This window comes from Corvus brachyrhynchos, unplaced genomic scaffold (assembly GCF_000691975.1).
Source record: "Corvus brachyrhynchos isolate BGI_N302 unplaced genomic scaffold, ASM69197v1 scaffold32, whole genome shotgun sequence".
In the NCBI taxonomy this organism is placed as follows: Eukaryota; Metazoa; Chordata; class Aves; order Passeriformes; family Corvidae; genus Corvus; species Corvus brachyrhynchos.
Window position 1 is genome coordinate 6653412 of NW_008237919.1, and position 8070 is coordinate 6661481.

General features: G+C 43.2%; 1 protein-coding gene across 1 annotated transcript in view; it reads right to left on the reverse strand.

The window, feature by feature from the left end:
- Positions 1–2514: 2514 nt before the first annotated feature.
- Positions 2515–8070, reverse strand: part of SLC38A1 (solute carrier family 38 member 1) — a 33810-nt gene continuing 28254 nt past the window's right edge. The window contains exon 16 of the transcript XR_001861657.1: positions 2515–5370. The gene's annotated coding sequence lies outside the window, so the exon portion shown is untranslated. The remainder of the gene's footprint in view (positions 5371–8070) is intronic.

An 8070-nucleotide genomic window follows, 5' to 3' on the forward strand; every position in this document is an offset into this window, starting at 1 on the left:
CATCCGTGTCCAAAACATCGTTACTCTTTAAGGCCCAGCAGCACAGCCAGAACCGCAACTGTGGGGCAGTAGGGAGGTGATGATCCCTTTAAAAGTTTCGGGTCTGACACCTTTTTCCCTTTGTCTCCCTATATGCAGTTGGCAGTGGGGGCTGCTATCTTGGAAGGGGTGGTACCCTGCCAGTTTGGGTGTCCCTGTGGAGTTTGTGAGATTTAGCAATTTTGTATGTAGTGATTATTCACTGCTATTTTTTGTCTGTTGCTGTTTCACTCATTAGTAAAACTTATTTTTTCCACTTACACCTACTGGTATTCGTTCTTTATTGGTGGAAAGGGATTGGTTGGAACTAAGGGGAGGTAACTCATTTTAGAGTGTCCACCTCTTTAAATTGTCTTAAACCAAGACAATGTGGCAGGCAGGAGGAGGGGGATCTGGTTACCTCTGGGAAAAGGACCTGACATTTTAAGCCAGACAGCATTTTTAAGGAGGGGATGTGGTTCTTGTCTCCAGGGTACATTCTAACTCATGTTGATGATACACTTTCCTCCATTTTTCCAGGACAGCAGCTTCTGTGGGCCCATAGCTCAGGGAACTCCCAAGGTGGCTTTGATCTGCAGACTGAGTCTCAGACAGGGCTGGCCTGTGCCACCCCAGCCCTCACCATTTACTTTCCTGGCCATATTGTGTAGGCCTTGGCCGATCAACACTATTTTCTAAGAATACCAACAACCTCACATTTTTCAGGCAGTGAGCCATGACAAGGTTGAGGCACACTAAGCCAGCAGCACTGTTCCTTGCCAGTGCCATGACATTTAGTAACACTGACAGCTTCAAGAGTCTCCAGTTTCCCTAACTGTAAGCTGAAAGAGAAATGCCTGGCACTTAATATTTGCAAAACACAGATGATGAGTTGCTTGAAAACTTCTAATGACCCTGGGATCTGTGTTCGGAAGTATTTCAGCCAGAGATCCTTAACACAACTGACTGTAAAACAAAGGGTGCTGCTCTCCTGCATGGGGCTGAGAACAGGGAAGGAAGCTTCCTTGTAGGAAACAAAGCCCATGTTCAGCTTATTATGGGTTTGTGGTTAGAAAGTCTTAGAAATTGACTTCATCACTTGTGTCTGTTCCTACCATCGCTCACTTCCCAAAGTTGGCATGAATTCTTACTTCCAGGTCTTAGTGTAATGGAGAATGAGACATCTTAACAGTGGCTTGAATTTGGGCTTCGGCTTGAAGACTAAATGCAATTTCACATGAATTTTAAGTCAAACTAAGACCCCACTTGAACCATATGGGAAAATGTCTTTCTTCAGGTAAAAGCATTGCTTGCCCTAGGAAATAGTAATTCTTTTTTTTTTTTTTTTCCACTCCCAAACAGGGACTGGTCAGATGTACTCAAAAGAGATCTGGCTGACTTTGGGGATACAAGCCAAAAGTAGAAGTGTGTGGCTGGAAAGGAGATTGGCGTTTTTAACTTTGGCTGTGTGGTTTTAGGTGAACTTCAGGTGAAGCTGTCAGACTGCACTGCAGAAGGCAACAGATATTTGTAGCAGTCTCTGAAGCAAGGAAAAAAAAGAACTACAGTTTCTCTTTTTTTTCTCTGCTCCATAAATTATGTTCCTATGTCTTAAGAAGGCTGAGCTTGGCTGGGTAAAGAAGTGTGTGCAAATGTATGCCAAACAGAAGAGACTATTACACCAGGTCACTGCAGAAGCTTGTACCTCTGTGCTCCCAGGTTTACAGTTTGAAGATACGTCCCCGGGCTTGGGGACCAGACAATGGCTTCCAAATCCTCCCGTCACTTCTCCTGCAGAGGAGCCTAGGGAGCTGTACTCATCCCATGCAGTCAAGTAAGCTCTTCAGTTGTTTGGACTCTAGCCAAGAGGCCTTTTTGTAGGTGGTCACTATAATCTGAACACTAGTAAAATTAGTGGTCAAAGGCAAAAAGTTAGCATTTTGCAGACCTCTTAAGACTTTGTCAGAGGTACTTCGGCAGATACAGCTGCCTACAACATTAGTGTCTTTGGGTATCCTCCTCACACATCTGCTAATGGCTTCTGCTTCCATAGCTGAGGAAAGTCTGGCAGGGGTTTAGTCACTTCGGGCACCACTGTGACATCTAAACACAAACCCAACTTAACAGCAGCCCTTTAAGTTAAACTGCCTGACTTGACCTTGAAACAGACTGGCAAGCAGTTTTCAAGGAGTAGGCAGAAATAAGTACTGGCCTTGAGGAATGCTGTCATCTTCAGCAACTTCAGACTGTTGTAACCATCTGCCCCAGCTTCAGGTCCCTCTAAAACTGTATCAGAAACTTCACCCTAATGTTCCATAGCCGTCTGTTGATGCTTTGCTCTATATCCTGCACCAAATCTAATGTAGTTGGCTTTGCAAGAGCTGCATGCCCTAAATTCAGTGAAAATACTTGTATGAAGAGCAGGGAGCATTTGCTGTTCAAGTCATTAAAAGGACACATTGTCATCCCTTTGGAAGAATGAATATGGCCCCAACATTGATTTAGATCACTATTTTAATGTTTAAAAACTAAGAGGTAACAGAGAGATCATAGAACTTGATACATTTTATTTACACATAGAAACTGAAAAACTGTTGTTTATTTGAATATGAGCAGCACAAAGTTAACAGGTGATGTTAACAGAAGCAAAATATTACTGATGACTCACTTCAACAATCGTATTAGAGATGAGCTTGTATCAAGCATACATGATTCAAACAACATTGTTTATACTGGATCTGTGTGAGCCCTAGCATATGTTGGGACACTAAAAACAGGTTTCTATAAACAATGCAAAGTTCAAGTCTAGTGGAAAAATACCTTTACAGTTTAAATTTTGTTGGCTATAACACTGAAAACAAAATGTACACTGGTATTAATTTGAAAAGCTCTATAGAACTGACTGTATATAGGTTTTTTCCCCCAAATTTGTGCTCATGATAAAAGCAAATATTATTTCATTTTCATCCAAGCCCATGAAGTAAACATGAAAAAAACCCACAATTATTTTTAGATGCATTTCTTAACCTCAAATTTTCAGCAGTCCTGAAAAAACGTTTCCATGCTTTACCAGTGAGAAAGTCTATGCAAGGCCTCTGATGGATGCAATCTCAGGACATAGCCATCCCTCCCCTCCCATCACCCTCACCCCTGGACATGCAGCTATCCCACGACCTCTGCCTGTTCACATGGTGGGATGTGCAAGCAGTCCCTGGCCAGGGAAGCTCTTGGCAGCCTCAGGTGCCAGTGTCTAGGTCACATGAGAGCAGCAGGGTCTGAGGCAGAGCAGCCACAGGAGGGGGCTGGAAATGGCACCAACTGCTTTGGTTGCTGCCCACCCCTGGCTTGTCATTCTTTTTTCTGAACTACTGGCATTTCTGATGGCTGAAAATGGAAATGCAGAAGCTCTGCCCTGACTTCTGGGTAAATATACACCTGGATACAACACAGCATAATGCTGGGTCAAATTGCTGGCTGCAGTTTGCCATGGTTTCCTCCATAAAGCCTTTTCAGGACTTTACTACCAACTGACCTCAGCTGAGGAAGTAAGAGGTATCTGGGTACCAAAGGGGCCCTTTAACAAGGGAGATATTTTACCCAACAGGAAGACTGGCAAACTTGCTGTTGAGAAAACAGGGAGTTGTCCACTGGAAGTAATCCTAGCAATTTAACTGGACTTTTTATTTTTCTTTTTATTTTAGGGATGTAATTATAATTTCAAGTTTAGGATTTAACTTGTGAACTCTTGGGAGAAGGAAAAGGATATACATTTTTCTAAGAAGCTAAAGTATTTGTATTTCTATTAAAATTATTCTTAATATGCAGAGCCTATCTCAACACTTCTATTCATAGGGGATAAACAACTGCAAAAATATACAGCATCCTATTTATTTACAATATATATGTACATAAAAATGGAATTTCCTACAATACAACACAACTGCATAGATTTGTCTTCAGAAACATAGGTATGTGTACAATTTGTGAATTCTAGACTTTCCAGCCCTGTACCTTTTATTAATTAATTATCTTTTTTTTTCACAGTTTGTTACAGAAATCCTTACATTAGATACAAATAAAACATTCTTTGCTGTACGTTATAGGAAATAAGGATTTTCTGACACCAAGGGCTCTGGGGATTTGTTTATGAAAGCACCATGGCGCCAGCGGATAAAGCCATCTCATGGAGCTGCTGATGGAGCTGAGTACATTCTGTGGTGCCTTTCTCCTACAGGCACTGGAGTGGGGCAGTAGGACTGGAGGTGGGACACCACCACATGAAAAGTTTTGTTTTGACCAAGGTGCTCTTTAGCCTTAATGTAAGGTTCAAGCAAAGAAATGTATCCATTTAAAGATAAGCTAGACATACCATTAATTGTTACTCTTTAATACTCAATATCAGAGAGCTGTGTTGCACTTATGCATTGTAAGGCGGATGTACAGACAAAACCCACATATCAACCAACCCACACTTGCACGTGTGACCTATTACAAGTGGAGCACAGGCTTCGGGTTCTTATGTGGCTCAGAAGAGCAGCCCTCGGAGCGGATGAGCATCCCCATCCCTGACCTCGCAGGATGAGACCAGCTATTATTGTGCCCTGGGCCTGCACATGTGCCAGGCACCACTTGGTCCACGTCAGCTCTACAAAAGGTCTGTGCTGATGCACAGATTTGGCATCAGCCCTCTGACCAGTAGCAAGCATCACCCAGAGAGGTCACTGGTCACTGCCCCGAGATACTGTTCCCAAATAACTATTTACTGTGTTTTACTACCTAGGCATGTTTGCCATTGGACAGAGAAGGGCAGCTGTATTACGGTTGCTTTAAGCCCGTAACTATTTTCTTTGCAATGTGCTGTGGACTAGGAAAGGCAGCAAGGCTGTCTTTTAAGTGTAGGATTACTTCTTACAATCTTATTGGTAGTCCCTGCTTCTAATTAGTCCTTCCTTGTCCCTCACCACTTGATTGTTGCTATTACACAAATGAGCATTTTAAAGATTTTTTTTGCAGTTATTAGGAGCAATTTGGCATCCAGTCTATGACACTTGCAGTGCTCACAATAGTGATAAACTCTCTATGAAAAGAAAGCATGCTATCACCTACTAAGTAGATATGGTACTCTGGATCCTATTAATTTTACAACAGAGAAACTCCTACAGCATTTCACTGTGCTCTTAAAATCCTAACTAAAATGTGGGACTCATACAATCGTGGCTACAGGTTCACTATTCCAAATGAACTGAATAACAGCAGTACATTTTACAGATAACCTCATACAAATATTGTCATCCATCACTGATGTTGACAGTTACAGCAGGGTCTATTGCATTCTGTTAAGAATGTATAAACCTGATGAGAAAACAAAAAGCACGTTATTTCACGTTCATTACCACAGACATCAATAAACACATGATTCCCTTCCATAAATATCTATAAATATGATGCCAGTAAATCAGTCTAAGCAAAATTCCCTCTTTTTTTTAATTTTTTTTTATTTTTAAGAGACCCAGAAACAAAGTCTGTTTAAAGACTTAATATTTTGGGTATCCATTTTTCAGTATATAAGACATGCTTTGGTGGTCCAGTACCTTGGGTAATTTCACTCTATGCATACTCAGCTCATTCTCCCTATTTATTCAGTAAATCTCCAGTATACAAAACAAACTGGGAAAAAGAAGAAGGCAGAATAGCAAAGAGGAGAGAGAGGAATAGTGATGGAGGAGATTTAGGAGGATGAACAATCAGTGACCCAACAGCTCTTCAAGTCGAAGGAAGTTGGGTGCCAAAACTCAATGGTTGGTATTTCAAACAGCAGACTACAGACTACTGGGGGCAGGGCAGGGGGAGAGGAACGAGGAGGGAGATGTCACAGATGTGACCTTGCTGGAACCCTGTGCAGCAGACCTCTACTACTTCATACCTGGACACTTCAAAGTCATTCCCAGTATCTCGTCTCTCACAACCCCCCCTATGCACAGAGCTGTACTGCTCATTAATCAGTAGTAGAAGAAAGATAAAGGGGGAGGAAAGCAGGAGATCCTGGTAGCATCTTAAGGATAACACTGTACAGCATTCTCAGGTCTGAGTTAGGTTTTTTAGGATAAGATCCAGAGAGATTATAAGGCACCTCAAAACCTGAAATGCAACCTCAGCAAGCTGAATCAGAGAATGGAGTGAGATGCTGGGCTTCTACTGCAGTGACCACTGAGGGTTGGGTGCCTGCAAAAGGAAAACCACAAATTTACATCCTAAGCTGAGAAGATGCCTGGAATGAGGTGCAAAGAGGTAAGAACCAATCACAGGCTCTACTCCCCAGAGCTTGCCTAACACTTGGTCTTGCAGGCTATGGTAAGGACTTCTCTGAGAATAAAGGCAGGGATCAGTCCCATAAAGAGACAGCGCAGAGAGAACTGGTGACCTGCACCATCACAGGCAAGGGTCTGAGACCAGCCACAGGAAAGCACAAGGGACCTCAGCCCAGGGATCCCAAATAGCTCAGCACTTCATATGTTAAAGGCTGGGCTAGGGGGTGCTTGGGAGAAAGGATGATGCACCAGAGAACTTGTTGGGAGCCTGCGAGTGGAGGTCTCAGGGGCCTGGAGGAAGGCAGAATAAAAGAACCCTGCACTGCAGTCTAGCAGGTCACTTTGCCTGGAGGGAGAAGGCTTCCAGGTTTGTTCTTGCTGCTGGGCTACTCCAAGGACTTGGGCAGCTTGTGGAATCCACTCTGCCTTATTTCTGGATCACAGTGAAGTATTGTCAGAGGCAAGCACCTCACCGCCTATGCTAAGGTACAGATCTGGAAATCTGGGCTTAGTAGGCTTAGTTTCTGGAGCATGAACAATGTGCATCTCAATGCCCAAATTCCTAGGAAGGCCCCAAACGAACCTCTCTGGATGTTATCTTTAGAAACCAACTTTCAGGGTCCTGAGACGTGTTCTGTGATCTCAACTCTCAGTGACTTCAAGCCATGTAGGACAAGGCAATGGCAACTGAGGCAATTCAATAGCTCACAGAAACCCCAAGATCCCAAATACCCTATCCCTAACCTTAAAAAGAGCAAGTTGCAATGACAGGTTCCTCACAGCTGATGACAGTCTGCTTCCACAGTTACAAAGGGTGTTGTCAACGAACCAGCTACTGAGAACAAGAGGGTCACTGCATACTGACAGGTATGGCTTGAGCACACCAAGGGCATCACCTTGGGCATGAAGCAGGGCTCCCTTTAGCCATTAGTTCTTTCAGTGGGAGGCACGCTCATATTCTGAGACACTTTTTAGCTCACATGGTGAATGACACAAAGTGAACACGTTTATGCTGCTGACAGTGCACTAACAGAAGATGTCTGCTCAGGATGGTGAGTGATCACCTGCTTGGCTTTTGAGTCTCTACACGTAGTTCTCTACACCAGCTATAAGGCATTAGGCAAATGCTTATTCTGTGGACGACTGTTGCAATTTACAGTGTTTCTGCTAGTAGTAATTATCTTTTGTTATGGAGAACAATGTAAATTGTAAATGTAAATCTTTTAAATATAAAAAGTATTTCTGTTCATTTAAAGAAATGTTACAGATTTCAATTTCCATTAGAAATCCAGTAGTTTGGCAGAGTGAGTCAAATCCTGCTCCCACTGCTGTCAAAGACCCCACTGACTTCAGTGGGAGGAGGGTAAGACACAAGAGAGGAGCCAGTCCCTACAAGGTATGGAAAAGGCATGAGGTATGATTAAATGCGTAGGTTTTAACAAAACTGGAGCTTGGTATTTTTTTTCTGAGAGCAACGGAGCATTACTGAACAGTGTAATGCTGAAGAAAATGCAGACTTCTTATGGAAATCTCCAAATGTCTGCTTCCCTTCAGGCTCAAGTACTCATGGTTTGGGGTCAAGTTCTGGTCAGCCTCCAACTCAAGTGTGCCAGGGGAATGGTGGCTGGCAGTGGTGGCTGTTCTCCTGCTCCCTGCACCACATCACAAAGACACACACACACACACTCACACACACACAACACAGTCTGTTTCCCAAAGCCATGGATGGGCCAAGGCCTGTGGC